We start from the raw sequence: 18,769 nt of genomic DNA on the forward strand, positions 1-18,769 counted from the left end.
AGGGGCACTACTACTGTGGGCATAATGTGTGAGGGGCACTACTGTGTGGCATAATGTGTGATGGGCACTACTACTGTGGGCATAATGTGTGAGGGGCACTACTGTGTGGCATAATGTGTGATGGGCACTACTACTGTGTGGCATAATGTGTGAGGGGCAATACTACTGTGGGCATAATGTGTGAGGGGCACTACTGTGTGGCATAATGTGTGATGGGCACTACTACTGTGGGCATAATGTAAGAGGGGCACTACTACTGTGGGCATAATGTGTGAGGGGCACTACTGTGTGGCATAATGTGTGATGGGCACTACTACTGTGGGCATAATGTGTGAGGGGCACTACTGTGTGGCATAATGTGTGATGGGCACTACTACTGTGTGGCATAATGTGTGAGGGGCACTACTACTGTGGGCATAATGTGTGAGGGGCACTACTACAGGCATAATGTGTGAGGGGCACTACTGTGTGGCATAATGTGTGATGGGCACTACTACTGTGGGCATAATGTGTGAGGGGCACTACTGTGTGGCATAATGTGTGATGGGCACTACTACTGTGTGGCATAATGTGTGATGGGCACTACTACTGTGGGCATAATGTGTGAGGGGCACTACTGTGTGGCATAATGTGTGATGGGCACTACGACTGTGGGCATAATGTGTGAGGGGCACTACTGTGTGGCATAATGTGTGATGGGCACTACTACTGTGTGGCATAATGTGTGAGGGGCACTACTACTGTGGGCATAATGTGTGAGGGGCACTACTACAGGCATAATGTGTGAGGGGCACTACTGTGTGGCATAATGTGTGATGGGCACTACTACTGTGGGCATAATGTGTGAGGGGCACTACTGTGTGGCATAATGTGTGATGGGCACTACTACTGTGTGGCATAATGTGTGATGGGCACTACTACTGTGGGCATGATGTGTCAGGGGCACTACTACAGGCATAATGTGTGAGGGGTACTACTACTGTGGGTATAATGAGTGAGGGGTACTACTGTGTAGGGTAATGTGAACAAGGGGCTTTAGTATGTGGTGTAACCTGTATAAGGGGCACTACATTGTGGCTTAACGTGTATAAGGGACACTACTGAGTGGTATAATGTGAATTATGGGGGTATTGTGGGTCAAGCACCTTCCCCATGAGACCATGCACCTTTTTGGCACACAACTTAGGTGTGCGCTGAACCTATTTAAAATATTGGTGAGGGTGTGTGCCAGTACCTTAGTATGCCAGGGGTGCTGGGACTCCTAGGTACACCCCTGTAATGCAGGCATGGTTCACTGAATGTGAGTGCCGCTTTCAGTTACACACTGCTTTTTGCCCAATTCTCCACCCTCCGCCAATTGAAATGATGTAATCTGCAGAGTGATCATAGACTGATGTATCTGAGATTTGATCTCACATGGTCCTGTCTGCTCTTATAGTACCTTGATTAAACAAACTCCACCTCTCACAATGCGGCAGTCAGGTGACAGCTGGAATGTCAGCACCACAGTAATTACTCTCCTCCAGCATAGTGGAGTATGGTGGAGAGTAGCGGCACAGCGTGCTCTAATTGTCAGCTGACACACAGGTGGGGACCCCCAGTGTAGCCCTAATCCTGCCTGTACCATGTACTCCAAGACTCTGCTCCTGTCTGGCCTCTGTTCCTGCCTACACTACCATTTAGTAGGGCTCCGGACTATAGGTCGACAGTCATTAGGTCGACCCCATATGGACGACAGACACAAGGTCGACATGGATAAAAGGTAGACATATAAAAGACTGACACGGGAAAAGGCCGACAGGTTCATATGGTCGACATGATAATAGTCGACACGTTTTTGCTTTTAATGTTTTGTGGACTTTTTCTTCAGGGACTATACATGTCACAAATCATAACCTCTAGGCAAGCGAATCGAGACACCGCGCCCGAAGCGTGGCGAACGCAGTGAGCCTGCCAGGGGACGCGTTTCAGCAAATGGTGGTCCCAGATGCCAAAACTATTCACAATAACCCCAAACATTTAAAATTGTTCTTTTCTAAAGTGAAAATCTGTCATTTATAATCACTGCCCCAAATGGCCTGTAATTAAACACAGCCTGTCGCACGCATATTGCCTCATTTTTTCCTTCTTTATTGCGAAATCAATAATTAAGAAACCCCCTTCTCGAAATCCTGCGTTTGCTTCTGGATGTAATGCCTGTGCCATATCACAATGCACAGTAATGCCAGTGCCAGTCACCTATGAGGGGCCATGTTCATAAATCCAGCTAGAGGGAGCACATTTGCACCTGGACAAACCATGTTGTGGTACCAGGGGTGTAAATTATTATTATTATTATTATTATTATTATTATGTGTTTCGCATGCAGTGACAATACCGGCTGCTTCTTCGTATAACATAGAGATACCGTCCCGCGTTATTTTTGCACGGTAACTTAGAGTTCAGCTAGGACGCCCTATCCTCCTAAATCTGTTCGTCCCGCAGTGCAACTTTGCGTTATGGTAGGCCTGGCCAACTTGTGGCTCTCCAGATGTTTTGAAACTACACATCCCAGCATGCCCTGCCACAGTTTTAGCATTCCCTAACAGCAAAACTGTGGCAAGGCATGATGGGACTTGTAGTTTTACAACAGCTGGAGTGCCACAGGTAGGCCAGCCCTGCATTATGGCATCTCTAGCTAGAGTCTCTCCTGGCCTAACCCTAAATGAGCCACAGAGAGATGTACCAACCAATCACTCTGTCATTTTACAGGCTGTGCTGGAAAAATGTCAGAAGCTGATTGGTTGATACTTTATTTCTCTCTGCTTTTATCTCTCTCCAAGATTTGATAAATCTCCCCCTTTGTGAGATAAAGTAGAGAAGTTGGCTACAGGAACCTTTCTCTCTGCTTTTATCTCTCTCCAAGATTTGATAAATCTCCCCCTTTGTGAGATAAAGTAGAGAAGTTGGCTACAGGAACCTCTCAGGTTCTGTCATTTTATAGACTGTACTGGCTCCATACAGCAGGGCAGTGGGGAATAGGTGATCACATACCTGCACATGAGTGGAGGGGACAGAAAGGGGATAAGGGGCTGCTTAGCGTATGTCAGCACTAGAAATGACCTATCTATGACATGGCCACACCCCCTTTATGACAGACCCAATCTGGTCACATTTAATATTGGGAGGTATGCCGTTGTCCTATAACACAGAGATTTTTGACCGACATGGTACTGTAAAGCCCGATTTCATTTTCCCTTTTATTCATTTGGCAGTATGGTATCTATCCATATACAGTCATATACAGTAAAGCTGGGTACACACTGACCGATATATCGCGGGTGGGTACGAACAATATGTCTGTGAATGATGGACACAGCCATATTGCGTCGGCTCTGCAACACAGCTGATGAATCATCTTTCTGTTTGGGCGGTCTGCCGACACAGCTGAGCTGTCGGCGGGAATTCAAATGCCCGCCCAGCTATGACATCAGGACAACATATCAAGCGGCCGATCAGTAGGTGTGTATACTGACCTGAATTGGCCACTCTGTTGGCGCGACCTCGGGTCTGCCGACATGTCGGCTTAGTGTGTACCCAGCTTAAATCATACTTGCCAACTTTTGGAAGCTCCTGAAAGGGAGAGGGATATAGCCACCTTGTGGATAGAAGGTGGTGGAATTTGGAACTGGCAAATGGCCTCACGTGGTTCCGCTGTGCGTGTCGCAATTCCACATATTGTGTCATGACGTACAAGGGAGCTGTGATAATGGAATTTGCCAGTAATGGCGTTTTCGCGTTACCCCATTCCACCGATTTCACTAGCAAGCTGGTGGGATGCAGGAGGGTCTCCAACTCTACCGGAGGTCTGTGAGACACCCCAAAAATTAGGGGATCACCCCTATGTGTCGGGAGAGTTGGGAAGTATGAGGGAATTGTTATATTCTTATTTTAGGGCCAAGTATCAAAGTCTCTGGCTCCGATATCTGTTCACCCAGCACGGTCCCTCCAATCTCTCCAGTCACTGTACAGGTCACCGGAATGTGTTACATAATAAAATGCCATAATAACGGGTGATAAAAGAACCTGGACGTTTATGGAAAGTCTGGTATTAATTTCACAAATATTCCTGGAGGTGTGTGGGAATTACTCCAGTTCCCAGGGATCCATCACTCTCTGTCGGGTCTCTTACACCTCATAGGGCTGGTAGAGCAGGAGGGGGTACGGGCGACATGGAGGTCAGTTATGGGGTGGAGAATGGAGGTTTTCGTGAGGAAACACTGAATTTCAGGACTGCATAAATTCCAGGCTGACTTTATTACTTTCCTGACTTAATGCTCGTCACTAAACCTGCTGACCTGGTGTAAAACCTGAGAGGTGATCAAAATAAAGGAAAACTGCCTGCCGCCCTGGTACGCTCCTTTATCTCCCCTGTGGGAAATACAGAATTTATAAGAAACACGAACTGAGCTGTGCTGGTGGAGGGCTGGCGGAGGAAGCATGCCAAGGAGGGCTTGGAACGTACACAGAACCTGGGGATGAGTTCCAGCAGCAGAAAGTGGCCACCGGGACCGTAGTTCTGTAGCGTTCCGTCACCGACTGATGAATGCCATGGACTGCACATTAAACCTCCACAATTTCCAGTCATACAAAGCTCAGGCAGATATTGTACAGATCAACCCCCCCCCCCCCCCCCTCCATTTCTAGACATGTTACAGAGAAATTCCACCTATTGCAGGCCAATCTATTACATATGTCACCTGTTACACGCGTTTCTCCCAATATAACCTATACCACCGACTGCCCACCATATAATTATTCAGCCCCAAGACTTCTACACCCGCCTCCATTTCCCGCAGCTCTGTCAGAGGATATTCATGGCTAACGAATCAGCGTGTACGAAGCAGAAAAGGTTATGTAAGGCCACCCTGTGCATGTTGCAGGTGAAATGCGTCGTTTATTCCTCCCAGGAAAACCCGATACAGAGCAAAATGAATTACCTGCCATCATCCCAGCACTCAAATTCAGTAAAATGTGAACTTACAAAAACAGTGTGGGATGCCAAAGCAAGAACTGTACTAGGACACTTTATCACTAGAACTTTTTACCTCAGCGAAACGGCTGTACTGTTATTACCGCTTCCTCCTATTTAGTAACAGGGTGGGGAAGGGGGGGGGGGGGTTGGCACACCCATTTTCGCCACTGTTGGGACATACCTACATACCGATTTTCAGTTAGTGCATCCTCCAACGCAGATTTCCTGGCCTCTGCTGTGTGATTATACCGGCAATCCTGACTAAGCCGAAGGTTACTCAGATGTCCGATGTTCTCGCAAATGATCCGATGCTGCACCTTCAGACACCGCAGCAGGTCAGAGGAGACGGCAGGAGGCGTCTATTTACACAAGACGCCTCCTACGGAATTAGTATATGGCACATCGCTACATACAGAGATGCATCGGCTGTGTAAACTGCATCCATCTCTGAATAAGCCCCCCAGGATCTGGCTTATTCCCAGATCGGCAATGTCACTGCGCGCAGGCAAGCGCCAGCTCTTCCTATGCTCTAAATGGGTCCCGGGTCAGATTGTCCCGGGTTACTCGTTTCCCAGGGGTCACTGGACCTGGTTTGAGCCATTTCCAATGACAAAAATCTGGGTTCACAATCAATAACCTGGGATTATCATGTCAGTGGAAAAGGTAGGGACCAATAATGGGGTTTTCTGCACTGAAAGCTTAAACCTAAGGTAGGTGTTAGGAGAGGTACACAGGCTCTGTTTTTTCCAAATTGCTCGTTTTGGGGCTGAAGTATGAATCAATATGGACAAATGTATCCATTGTGCCCCGGAAGTGTCAATTGTGTCATTAAAAAATGTTACTTTGGCTCTTCCATGCAATATAATAGTTTATTAGTGGTATGCTAATGGGGGTCATTCCGAGTTGATCGCATGTAGCAACTTTTTGCTGCTCGTGCGATCAACTAGACGCCGCCTATGGGGGAGTGTATTTTAGCATAGCAGGGCTGCGATCGCTTGTGCAGCCGTGCTATGCTAAAAAAGTTTTGTGCAGAACAAGACCAGCCCTGCAGCTACTTACCCAGTGCGATGGATCCAGCGATGAAGGTCCAATAATTGATGTCAGACAACCGCCCTCCAAACGCCTGGACATGCCTGCGTTCGGATCTCCACGCAAGGAAAACGGTGAGTATCCGCCCCGGAACGCCTCCCCGCTGTCAACCTGCTTGCGATCGTGCTAGCGATCACTTTCTTCTTTATTCTGGTAGTTGACTGGCGACGGCTGTCACTGGGCTACTATGCGCGTGCGCATTGCGGGCACCGAGCATGCGCATTTCCGTCCCGTTCGCACCGCAGCGTGCGAACGGGTCAGAATGACCCCCAATGTGTCTTAGCGCTATGTGGTGTTTGTAGTCACTGATTTGTCATCTTTGGTGGTCAGACGAGACTCGCACATGGTGTTTTATATGACCGTGTGTGGACAGCTTTAGGTTGAAATGTATTACTTGAAGCTGTGAGACCCCTTATCTCATAAGATAACATTTGGCTGAGACGGGGATATTTTTTTTCCTTTTCCAAAACGCAAATATCCTCCGGCAGCCACTAATGTAAGGGATGGGCAGTGTTTGTTTTCACACAATCAGGCGGGATGGGTTCATCTATTGGTCTTCTAGCTCGAAATATTCCCATAACAGCCAGACGCCGCGCAATGGTGTCACGACGCTCTTCTTATTTAATCTATGCTATATCTCGACCGAACATAAGGAAACATTTGATTTTTTGTCACTAACAAAAAAACATTTAAAGTATCCGGGATAATTTTAGATGGTCACTGCACTCATGGTAGCACACAATGAGCTGGAAGAATGCGGACGCGTTTCGCAATATATATAGCAAAATGCGCATGCTTTGCCACTTGTGCAAATTAGAGCATCTGCAAGTAAGTCGCACACATCTCAGTCACTTCTCGACGATGGCTGAATGGGTGTTACCGGGTGGTTATCAGGGGGCGTTGCATGTAAGAACCTGTGGCGAGTTGCTCTTCTGAGTTGTGCATATGTGGAGAGCACAGCATTTGCGTCTTCTGCACCAAGCATGATGAAATGTTGACATGTTAAAAAGTCGCCCTATCGCGCCTGGGGGCCTAGAGGTGACTTGCCTGCTCCTGGCAGCTGCAGCGGCTCCAGTGGTGTCTTCCAGGTCCTGTGACCGCCTCTGAGCCTCCGGCGTTCTGGTATTTTTCCACTAACCCTCCCGCCGCAGCCTCGACTCTTTTCAGTTCCACACCCTGATCCTCCTGCCCACAGCCTAACCCTAATGTCGGCATTCTAACAATCTCAACATCATAACTGCCAACATTGTGGTGTCGACATTGTTATTACTGACTTTTTGACTACATCCCCAGCCGCACAGACTCAGAATACCAACGAATGTCTGTATAGGGGTTCAGTATGGTAAGCCGGCGCCTGTGATCCCGACGTATGAAATTCCGACGTCGGGATCCCGATAGCAAAGAAGCCAACAGGGGTACCCCCCTAAACCCTCTCTACTCGCTGCCTAACCCTAACCTCCCCCTTAGTGCCTAACCCTCCCCTTCCCCCGTAAGTGATTAAACCTAACCCTCCCGCAGCCTAGCCCTAACCTTTGGAGGGGGGGTGCCCCCCCTCCCCGCATCCTAACCCTCCCAGGGTGCAGACTAACCCTCATCCTCCTCCCGCAGCCTAAACCTAACCTCACAACCCCCTCCCCCCCCCGCAACTTGCTTGATGCCGGGATGTGTACATATTTGGGATGCCTGTGTCGGCATTCTGAATAGTGTCGGGGATTCCAGCGTTGCATCCTGACTGCATCCCCTGTATAGGACTTCTGCTTGTTGGAAGAAACCTAGATTACAGCCACATTATGTACGACGCCCAATATGTCTATCATGTTACTCAACGTGAATCACAGTCTTCTAGATAGGAACTACTAGGACTTCCAGACACATCCACGTTACCTTTGTAGTGGTTTTAGTAAATTGCATATTTTCTGCATAGACCATATGCACCCATTGCAGTTGTCAATATAAAAAGCCATATAAAACCATAAAAAAACAAAAAACACATGCCATACATGTATACTATAAATATACACTGTCCATCATAAAATAGACTTTAATTTCACAGCTGAAATAAGTTACTGTTTGTATAATGCAATGTCAAGTCGTATTTTAGCAGCATTTCCCTTCAGATAGCCCTGAAAAACATGCAGCTGACTTACTTATACCCCAGCCAGCGACTCCGATGAGTGAGAAGATTAAGAGCAAAGGTGGGGAAATGTGGAAACAAACTGAAACCCTTCCCGTCCAGTGCATCCAAAGTCATCTCACTTTCCGTGCTGAGAGCGCCAGGCTGCTCCCCAGTCATCAGGCTAAGTGACTCTGACGGAGGAATGTAAACGGACTTCACGTTATATCCTTTGATCAAAGACAGCAATTTCCTATTCCTTCTCCAAGGGCTGCAGGAAAAATATATGCATTTTGTGGTTATTTGCAGATTAAAATAGATTTTCTTAAATGTGCTATTAGTTATATGTCAGAAAGCTTGCTTTTCAAAGTGGACCTCTCACACACAGTGGATGCATCCATTTTGTCTGCCAAACGAGTAAGCAACTTGTTAAATTGATAGGAACTGGTGACATTGCAGGAGGCCTGATTAATATTCATGAGGACTGATTAATATTCATGAGGTCTGACTAATATTAATGAGGCATAAAGCCTGACTAATATTCTTAAGGTCTAAATAATATTCATGAGGCCTGACTAATATTCATGAGGCATAAAGCCTGACTAATATTCTTAAGGTCTAAATAATATTCACTAGGTCTGACTTATATTCATGAGGTCTGACTTATATTCATGAGGTCTGACTTATATTTATGAGGTCTGATTTATATTCATGAGGTTCTGATTTATATTCATTAGGTCTTATTTATATTCATGAGGCCTGACTTATATTCATGAGGTCTGACTTATATTCTTGAGGCCTGACTTATATTCATGAGGCATAAAGCCTGACTAATATTCATGAGGCCTGACTAATATTCATAAGGCCTGGCTAAGGGATGCGGTCAAGATCCTGCCGGACGGAATCCCGGCGATCAGAATACCAACACCGGAATCCCGACCGGCACAATCCCGACATATTCTCCCTCCGTGGGTGTCCTCGACACCCATAGAGGGAGAATAAATTAGTGTGCCGAGTGTAGCGAGCGCAGCGATCCCGCAAGGGGCTGCGTTGCGCTCGCCCCCCTGTCGGGATTGTGCTGGTTGGGATTCCGGTGTCGGTATTCCGACTGCCGCGATCCCGTTCAGCGGGATTTCGTACTGATCCCCTGGCTAATATTAATGATACTACTATTGATGACACTTGACTATATATATAAGCATACTTACCTACTTCTCAGATTTCCTCTCCAGGAGAAGCCCGGAGAGGAGACGCTGCTTGGTACCTCAGGGGGCAGGGGTGGGCTGTCCCATCACTAGGCCCCACCCCAAAACAGCATGATTTGCTGGTCCACTGGAAGAGGCGGAGCTACATCCTGCCCGCTTCACTAGATATCATGTGGGATGTGGGAGATGCGGCAACTCTTCCATGGATGAGGGGAACTTCCCGAAATATCGAGAGTCTCCCAAAACTTGTGTGAGAGTGGGCAATTATGTTTATAAGGATTGACTAATATTCCTAGGACCTAATTAATCATAAAGCCACCTAACATTCATGAGGTCTGACTAATATTCATGATGCATGACTACTATAGATGATGCTTGACTATTTCTAAGGTCTGAATAATATTGATGACACCTGATGGCAGGTAGTTACGTGACCGGCGGTCAGGAGACCACCGGTCACAATACAGACACCGGAATCCTGCACCCTTATAGTCCCAACAGTCGACATGTAGACTAACAGGGACTATTTCCACGACACCCATAGAGTGGGACTATAACCTGTGGCGAGCGCATCCCACCACCGAGCCCGCAAGGGGCTTTGTTGCGCTCACCCCCTCCGCCAGGCATCTAAACGCTGAGATCCCAGCGTTGGTATGGTGACCGGCGGTCAAGCATACCCAACCCCACCTGACTAATATTCCTAAGGCCTGATTTATAATAGTACGGTGCTTATTCTTGGCGAAAGAATAGGCAGCATTGACATGAGTAGTATGCAAACCTACAAAATGGCCGCCTCAATTATATGTAGGTGACGGATCTACTTCATCATATCACATAAATCCTATTCTGAGCTGAGAATTAAGAAATCCTGCCCTATGTAAACAGGAATGTGGTAGGAGATTTGAACTGGGGTGTGCGTTGTCCTGAAAAATATTATTTTCCGTTATCAACCAGTGGCGCACCCAGGGGGGGGTTCCGAGTACCCAGAAACCCCCCTCCACTTAAAAAAAAAATTTTTTTTTTTTTTTTTAGCTGCATGAGTATTATTAATGACTGTCTAGCGTCCTCTGCAGCCTGCTGTCTTCCTGGTGGCACTTGCAAGTGCAATAAAAGTTTACTTTATTTTAATTATAGTACATATATATCCATGTGCATACATATATATATATACACATGTGTGTATATATATATACATACATACATACATACATACATATAAACACACACATGATATATATATATATATATATGTGTGTGTACTGTATGTGTGTGTACATATATATATATATATATATATATGTATGCTTGTTTAATATGCTATGTATGTGTATGTGTGTGTGTATGTGTATATATATATATATATATATATGTGTAGATATGTGTGTATGTATGTATGTGTGTGTATATATATATATATATATATACACACACACACACACACACACACACACACACACACAGACACACTAGTTTTACGGACCCAGCATATACTGGGTCACCTCAGTCCCCACCCCCGTGATTGGCTCCGCCCAGTTCTGGAAACCCCCCATGCAAATCCTGCGTTTGCCACTGTCAACCACTGATTTTATTTCATTTCATGTTTCATGTATTTGTGGGACACCATTCTACAGGGTGAGGCAAAATAAAACGCCAAAAGTTTAAAGGTTAACAAAAAATGCATGGTAAATGCTATTCAACATTGTAGTACATGATTCAAAAGTGCATGAAATACAGTTTATTTTCAGTTGGATTTGAATACGATGTCGCCCAGATGCAGAGCCAGGCATAGGCAAACTAGGCAATTGCCTAAGGCATTTGATATGCCTAGGGGCATCAGCAGCTTCTGCTGATTAAAATGATATGTGGCATGCCTATAATCTGTGTGTAGCATTTCATATGCAGACACAGCCACAGTCTCACACAGTATATAGGCATGCTGCATATCATTTTAATCAGCAGAAGCTGCTTGTGCATCCTAGCCACATAGCAATGCAAATAAGATGCATTTTCATAAAAAAAAGGTGCCCGACGTTAGCATTGAGGCAAGATTTATGAGGACACATCTGTATCCAAGCAGAGGCAGAGGTCACAGTGTTAGTGGCAGTGTGAGTGCTGTGTGCATGTGAGTGGGTTGGTTGTGCAGTAGTGTTCGGAATATGTGTAAGGAGCATTATGTGTGTCATGTAAAAATGCATTGTGCAACATATGTGTAAGGGGCACTATGTGTGTCATTATGTGTATAAGGGCACTAATAATGTGTGGTATATGTGCAACAGGGTACTACTGTATATGTGTCATTATGTGTGTAGGGGCACTAATAATGTGCAGCAAATGTGTAGGGGGCACTATGTGTGTCATTATGTGTATAAGGGCATTAATATTGTGCGGCATATGTGTAAGGGACTCAGCCATACATGCTGGTGATACTTAATATATGCCGCCAATATTTCATGACAAATAGGTCTCGTTCATTACTCTTTTGTTCCCAATTGCAACCGCAATAGAATATGCTGGCACTAAACTAATAATTGTCAATAAATATATAAAATAGGTCTCTGTGACTGCAAGGGTTGGGGAGGGGGGGGGGGGGTTCTGTTCTCAATGCTACCAGCAGGTGGAGCTATTGCTGCACCACTCTTACACTGAGCAATGGCTGATATTGAGGATATATAACCAGCTGTAAGGATGGGGACTCTGAGTCCTGCTATATTATACCACTAACATCCTCCAACCAGAGTAATTATTTCCATGACTTGTTTAATAGATATGCTCTGTTGCTAATTTTTTCTGTACCACATCATTATTTATAGAGATGTGAAGCTTTGTGTTGGGAAAGGAGAGGCAGGAGGTGCAGAGGGAATGTACATTTCTTTGCAAAACCTGCAAACAAATGTACATTGTACAGGGAATTGCACATTGGGGGTCATTCCGAGTTGTTCGCTCGTTGCCGATTTTCGCTATGCTGCGATTTGTTGCTAACTGCGCATGGTACGCAGAGCGCATGCGCTTAGTTATTTTACTAAAAACTTTGCAGTTTTGCTGTTGCTTCAGCTGCGCTTTTCAGTCGCACTGCTGATCGGTGTGTGATTGACAGGAAAGGGGCTTTCTGGGTGGCAACTCAGCGTTTTCCCGGGAGTGTGCTAAAAAACGCAGGCGTGTCAGGCTAAAACGCGGGAGTGGCTGGGGAAATGGGGGAGTGGCTGGCCGAACGCAGGGCGTGTTTGTGACGTCAAACCAGGAACTAAACGGACTGAGCTGATCGCAATCTGTGAGTAGGTTTGGAGCTACTCAGAAACTGCAAGGAATTATTTATTAGCAGTTCTGCTAATCTTTCTTTCGCTATTCCCAGAGGGCGGCGGCCTAGCGTGTGCAATGCTGCTAAAAGCAGCTAGCGAGCGAACAACTCGGAATCACCCCCATTATACAGGGAATTGGATGTTGCTGTGGCTAGCTGTGCGGGAGATTTTAGGTTGCAAGGTCGTCCCTTTGAAAACACCTTATTTCTTTGGGGGATATTTATTAAAGTATATCTCCGATATCTATTGCAGTCCCTCCATTCCAACACCCCCATAGGTTCCCATCAGGCTGCTGTGCTGGCGGATTTACCAATCTCCAACGTTTGTTACCATGTTTTTTTTCGGGACGTTTACTGTAAGTCAGCATAGCGCTGCTGGGAGCCTCTCTCCCAACACCCACTGCCAAGTGCAGTGCGGCCACACAACCCAGCCCGTTACTAATGGCAACAAGCCGGTCATTGCGTCTGCGGTGTCCCGGCTACCACAAATGGTTGCATAGCTCTGTGCGTGTATCAGTCTACTTGCACTTCTGCACCCCAGCCTAGACAAATGGGGAACTATAGTAGATTACTCCATGGTGCAGTCTTCCCCACCCTGGAGGCTGTGCCCCTGCCCAGCGGGAATGGATTATATTAGCTGGACCAGCTGCTGCCATGGGGAGCCCTGTATGTTGAGCAAGGGAGAAGTATTTTAGTACATAGATCTAGCAGTGGGCAGCATAGTGTTATGCAGGAGGCGCCTGGCTGTGTGCGAGTAGGACTGACAGCTGGGACACAGACAAGGGGCAGATACCACATATGTTTTCCAGCTGTTGCAGGAGGAAATGTGAAAGCTGACGTGGGATAATGGTGGCTTTGCCCATCTCATCTGCCCAGATCCTTCCCTTACATAACACGTGGCTTTACCATTAGTGAACGGGCTCGTCTCACGTTTTGTCTCATGTTATATCCCTGTATTGTTAGTAGTTATTCGTTTTATAATTTACTGATGTAGAGCCAACAATTTCGGCAGAGATGTACAGTCACAGTATGTTTATTCATTCACATATGTCCCAGCAACAGTGAAACATACAATCTAATTTCCCTCTCACAAATGCACACACGAACAGGGGCCAACTTAGCCACAAACCAATGAAACTATCAATATGATCCAGATCTACAGAACTCCTTACCTCACTTCCACCAGACAAACCCCCCCTCGCCCCTATTGTCAGACACCATATTTAATTTTCACCAATGACCCAGCCTCCCTGCGCTTTCACCTTCCCCTTCTCTGCAAAATTCCTCAACCCACGTCCACCAAACAATGTCCCCCTCAACTAATTTTGACCCATTTCCATTTTCCACTAGACAGCCTTTCACCCTCTACAGAACTCCTCACCACAACCCCAGCAGCCACTCACCCTCTACAGAACTCCTCACTCCACTTCCACCATCTTCTCACCCTCTACAGAACTCCTCACCACAATCCCAGCAGCCACTCACCCTCTACAGAACTCCTCTCTCCACTTCCAGCATCCTTTCACCCTCTACAGAACTCCTCACCACAATCCCAGCAGCCACTCACCCTCTACAGAACTCCTCTCTCCACTTCCAGCAGCCATTCACCCTCTACAGAACTCCTCACTCCACTTCCACCATCTTCTCACCCTCTACAGAACTCCTTACTCCACTTCCACCATCTTCTCACCCTCTACAGAACTCCTTACTCCACTTCCACCAGCCACTCACCCTCTACAGAACTCCTTACCACACTTCCACCAGCAACTCACCCTCTACAGAGCTCCTCACTCCACTTCCACCAGCAACTCACCCTCTACAGAACTCCTTACCACACTTCCACCAGCAACTCACCCTCTACAGAACTCCTCACTCCACTTCCACCAGCCACTCACCCTCTACAGAACTCCTTACCACACTTCCACCAGCAACTCACTCTCTACAGAACTCCTCACTCCACTTCCACCATCTTCTCACCCTCTACAGAACTCCTTACTCCACTTCCACCAGCCACTCACCCTCTACAGAACTTCTCACCGCACTTCCACCAGCAACTCACCCTCTACAGAACTCCTTACCACACTTCCACCAGCAACTCACCCTCTACAGAACTCCTTACCACACTTCCACCAGCCACTCGCCCTCTACAGAACTCCTCACAACACTTCCAGCAGCCACTCACCCTCTACAGAACTATTCACCACACCTCCACTAGCCCCTCACCCTCTACAGAACCCCTTACCACACTACCACCAGCCACTCACCCTCTACAGAACTCCTAACTACATTTCCACCAGTCACTCACCCTCTACAGAACATTTCACCAGACGTCCACTAGCCATTCACCCTCTACAGAACACATCATTCCATTTCTACCAACCACTCACCCTCTACAGAACTCCTCACCATACTTCGACCCGCCACTCGCCCTCTACAAAACTCCACTTCCACAAGCCACTCACCCTCTACAGTTCTCTTCATTCCACTCCCACTCCCCATATGTGGTCATGTTGGAGGCTGGCTTAATTAATAAAATCCAGATCACACATCATTGTTCTGCGTTCATCCTCCATTCAGTGTATTAAATACTGGGTGCACAGTATACAACATAGGAATCAATGAATGGAGTGGTAGCCAGTGGTGTTTTTCTAGAAGACAACTTCTTCTGTGACAAATTCAAAATAGCAATGTAAAACAGATTACGATGAGGACCCGACTGTCGGTACTCACGGCGATGACTTTCACTCATTCAGTGTTTACGTAAACCTGAACTATTAATGTTCTAAGTTACTCTAATGGCCCTAATGCCCAAAGGAGCAGCCAGATCATGGTGAACACGCACATTCTTGGTTATGAGACTAATCATTACCATGTGACACATGTGCCCTTCTCTCCATATCTCTATGCCCAAAATCCGCCATCACAATCATATTTGCCTATGCTCCTGAACACACATATTTCGAGGAGTCCTCCCAGGCTCCCCGGAGAGTAGACAACCCCCTGAGATGCCGCCCTCTTCTCAGGAAAGTGGGCAGGGCGGATGTTATAACAACAAGATTCACTGTAAAATGATTCTTGGCATTATGGTTGTGATGGCGTGACTTACAGCGCAATGCGCTTACACCTCTCACCTTCACATTCCCTCTACGGCACCTCCCAGGGGACAGAATGAAATAAGTATGCTTCTGGCTCAACGTCGTCGACATAGCGGTGTATTCTCGGCTCTGGAGCATGCGCAGAGATCAATACTCAAAACTGATTTACATTCAACTCTCCATTAGCCCCCAGTGTGCAGTTATCTATCGCTCAGGCAGATATTCCAGCAGTTAAAAATGAAGAAGAAAAAAAATAGTTCTTGGAAAATAAAACCAGCTAATGTGTTTGGAATGATTTGCTAGCTGTAGTGGTTTATAAAAGGGGATTAAATCTGACATACTGTGTGCCTTTTGGGAACAGTTCACCCTGTATGACAGAAGAGTACACATGTTCTTATCCTCAAGGACATGTTTGGGCAAGGCTCCATCCTGACACAATGAACAGCAAACTTGCCACTTACAGCTCCGTCTGCATTTACTTACCACCCTCATATCGTGGTGGCCGGAGATCTCGGATTTCATCACGCCTCTTCTCTGGAAACACGCGTCCGTTTAACTCTTTAATGGAATAAAATAACTACATGTGGAAACAGGGTGGAATCCCCTTTTACTTCCTGAGATCAATTATAGAATTATAAAGAATCATTTTGCCAATTTTTTGACTTTCTGCTCACCCTTAGGAGGGGACCCAGGAAGTGCACCCTGACGCAGCTATTCCTGCCGGTCCCAAAATGGCCGCCGAGATGGCTGCACGCACACCCAGAGTTACAGTTCTGTAAAAGTGCTGGGGGTTATGATGAATTGGGTAGGGCTTTATCTCAATATCAGAATCAGCTTTACTAGCCAGGTATTCTTGGGTATACTAGGAATCTGTCTCCGGTTTGCTATACAACAGCAAGTAGGTAACAGATAAGCAGGTGGGGGGGGGGGGGGGGGGAGTAAGAAAAGTCATACAGACATATACCGTAGGGACACAAGTGAGTTACATATACGTCTAGTCAGTCAATGTTCAGGAGTTCAGCAGGTGGACCACTTGGGGAAAGAAACTTTTGAGGCTTCTGGTGGACCCAGCGAGGACGGCCCTGTAGCGCCTGCCTGAAAGAAGCAAGTTAAACATGCTGTGGCTGGGGTGTAGCTGGTCCTTTACTATCTTCGTTGCCCGCTTTTTAGCTCTGGACAGGTACAGGTCCTGGACTGAGGTAAGGTCGGCCCCGATGATCTTCTCTGCGGTTCCGACCACCTTTTGGAGCCTGCATCTGTCCCTCGCGCTGGCGGAGCCGTACCATACCAGTATCGAGGAGCACAGTACCGACTCCACAGTCGCGGAGTAGAAGAGGAGCAGAAGCTTCTGTGGGATGTTGAACTTTCTTAGTTGTCTGAGGAAGAACAACCTCTACTGCACGTTCCCGACAATGGCGTCAGCGTTGGACCCCTATTCAAGGTTCTGGGAGATTGTGGTCCCTAGGAACTTGAAGGAGTCCACTAGCGTTACCACACTGACAGCAATCATTAGCGGAGGTGCACTAGCTGACTTCTTCCTGAAGTCCACTATAATCTCGACAGTTTTGAGGGGGTTGAGTTCAAGGTTATTGTGGCTGCACCACTGGGCCAACCGGTCTATTTCCCGTCTATAGGCCGATTCGTCCCCGTCCTTGATGAGGCTGATGACTGTGGTGTCGGCGAATTTGATGATCTTTACTGATTGCGCCTCTGAGGAGCAGGGGTGAGATGACACAGCCCTGACGAGCCCCTGTACTAATGGACCGCGCTTGAGAGGTGAATTCTCCCACTTTCACCACCTGTGTCCTATCTGTCAGGAAGTCTATCCAGGAACAGATTGCTTCTGGGACCCCTACGCGAAGTAATTTGGGGTGGAGGATGCTGGGGATGATTGTATTGAAGGCCGAGCTGAAATCGACAAACAGGACACTCGCGTAGGTACCGGGGATGTCTAGATGGTGTAGAATGTAGTGCAGGCCCAGGTTGACTGCATCCTCGACACACCGATTCAGTCGATAGGCAAACTGTAGGGGGTCCAGTTGAGGGCCAGTCACAGTTTTCAGGTGATTCAAAACCAGACGCTCAAACGTTTTCATGACCACAGATGTCTGTGCTATCGGCCTGTAATCGTTCAGGTTTGTGATGGAGGGTTTCTTGGGGACCGGGACAATAGAGCACCTTTTGAGACAGGAAGGGACTTTCTGTAGCTCCAGTGATTTGTTAAAGAACTTGGTGAATATGGGGGCAAGCTGATCCGCACATGATTTCAGGGCAGATGGTGACACTCTGTCAGGACCCGGAGCTTTTCTGGGTTTGGCTCTTTTGAACAGTGCCTTCACCTCTTCTTGGGCGACTTGCAGTGCCTGGAGTTGGCCGTCGGTGTTCGGGGCATCGTAGAGGTGATTGTTTTGGGCCACAGGGGACTTCTTTTGCGAACCTGCAATAAAAGTGGTTCAGCTTGTCTGCTAAGTCTTGGTGCATGGTGGTGGATATTTGGAAAGAGGGCGGGGCATATATTTTCCTGATTTTTGCCTGGATAAATGTTAGGCGGTACAAACGTCAAATCAGAGTGTGGTAGTGGCACACTATGTGCAAGTCTGCATCACAGACCGCGCCAACTGCTGCCAGTGGGTATTTGTAGAACTTTTTATGTGCCATGCTGCCTCAAGCCTAAAACACCATTCAGCTGGCGCATACACTGGAGGTGCTATAGTGAGCTGGTAAATATTTCCAAACGTGGCGCCTGTGACACAGTGGAACTGTCCCCTCAAATCAAGAGTGTTCCACAGAAATCAGGACAGTCGGGAGGTATTAAGGTATGGGAGCGGTAACCACCAGGGTCAAACTATGGCTTCCTATTGGACTGCGCAGTCGCATGCTCCTTTGCGCTCAGTTGGGACTGTGAGGTGAACGATGAGAAAAATGGCCCCCTGGAGCAGCCCCTTGTTCAGTAGCGGG

At 47.1% G+C, this 18,769-nt stretch overlaps 1 protein-coding gene across 1 annotated transcript in view; it reads left to right on the forward strand.

Moving 5' to 3' along the window:
• The window catches only part of CRABP2 (cellular retinoic acid binding protein 2), a 174,590-nt gene that overhangs the window by 113,347 nt on the left and 42,474 nt on the right, over nucleotides 1-18,769 (forward strand). The gene's annotated exons all lie outside the window — the stretch shown is intronic.

This window comes from Pseudophryne corroboree, chromosome 12 (genome assembly GCF_028390025.1).
Source record: "Pseudophryne corroboree isolate aPseCor3 chromosome 12, aPseCor3.hap2, whole genome shotgun sequence".
In the NCBI taxonomy this organism is placed as follows: Eukaryota; Metazoa; Chordata; class Amphibia; order Anura; family Myobatrachidae; genus Pseudophryne; species Pseudophryne corroboree.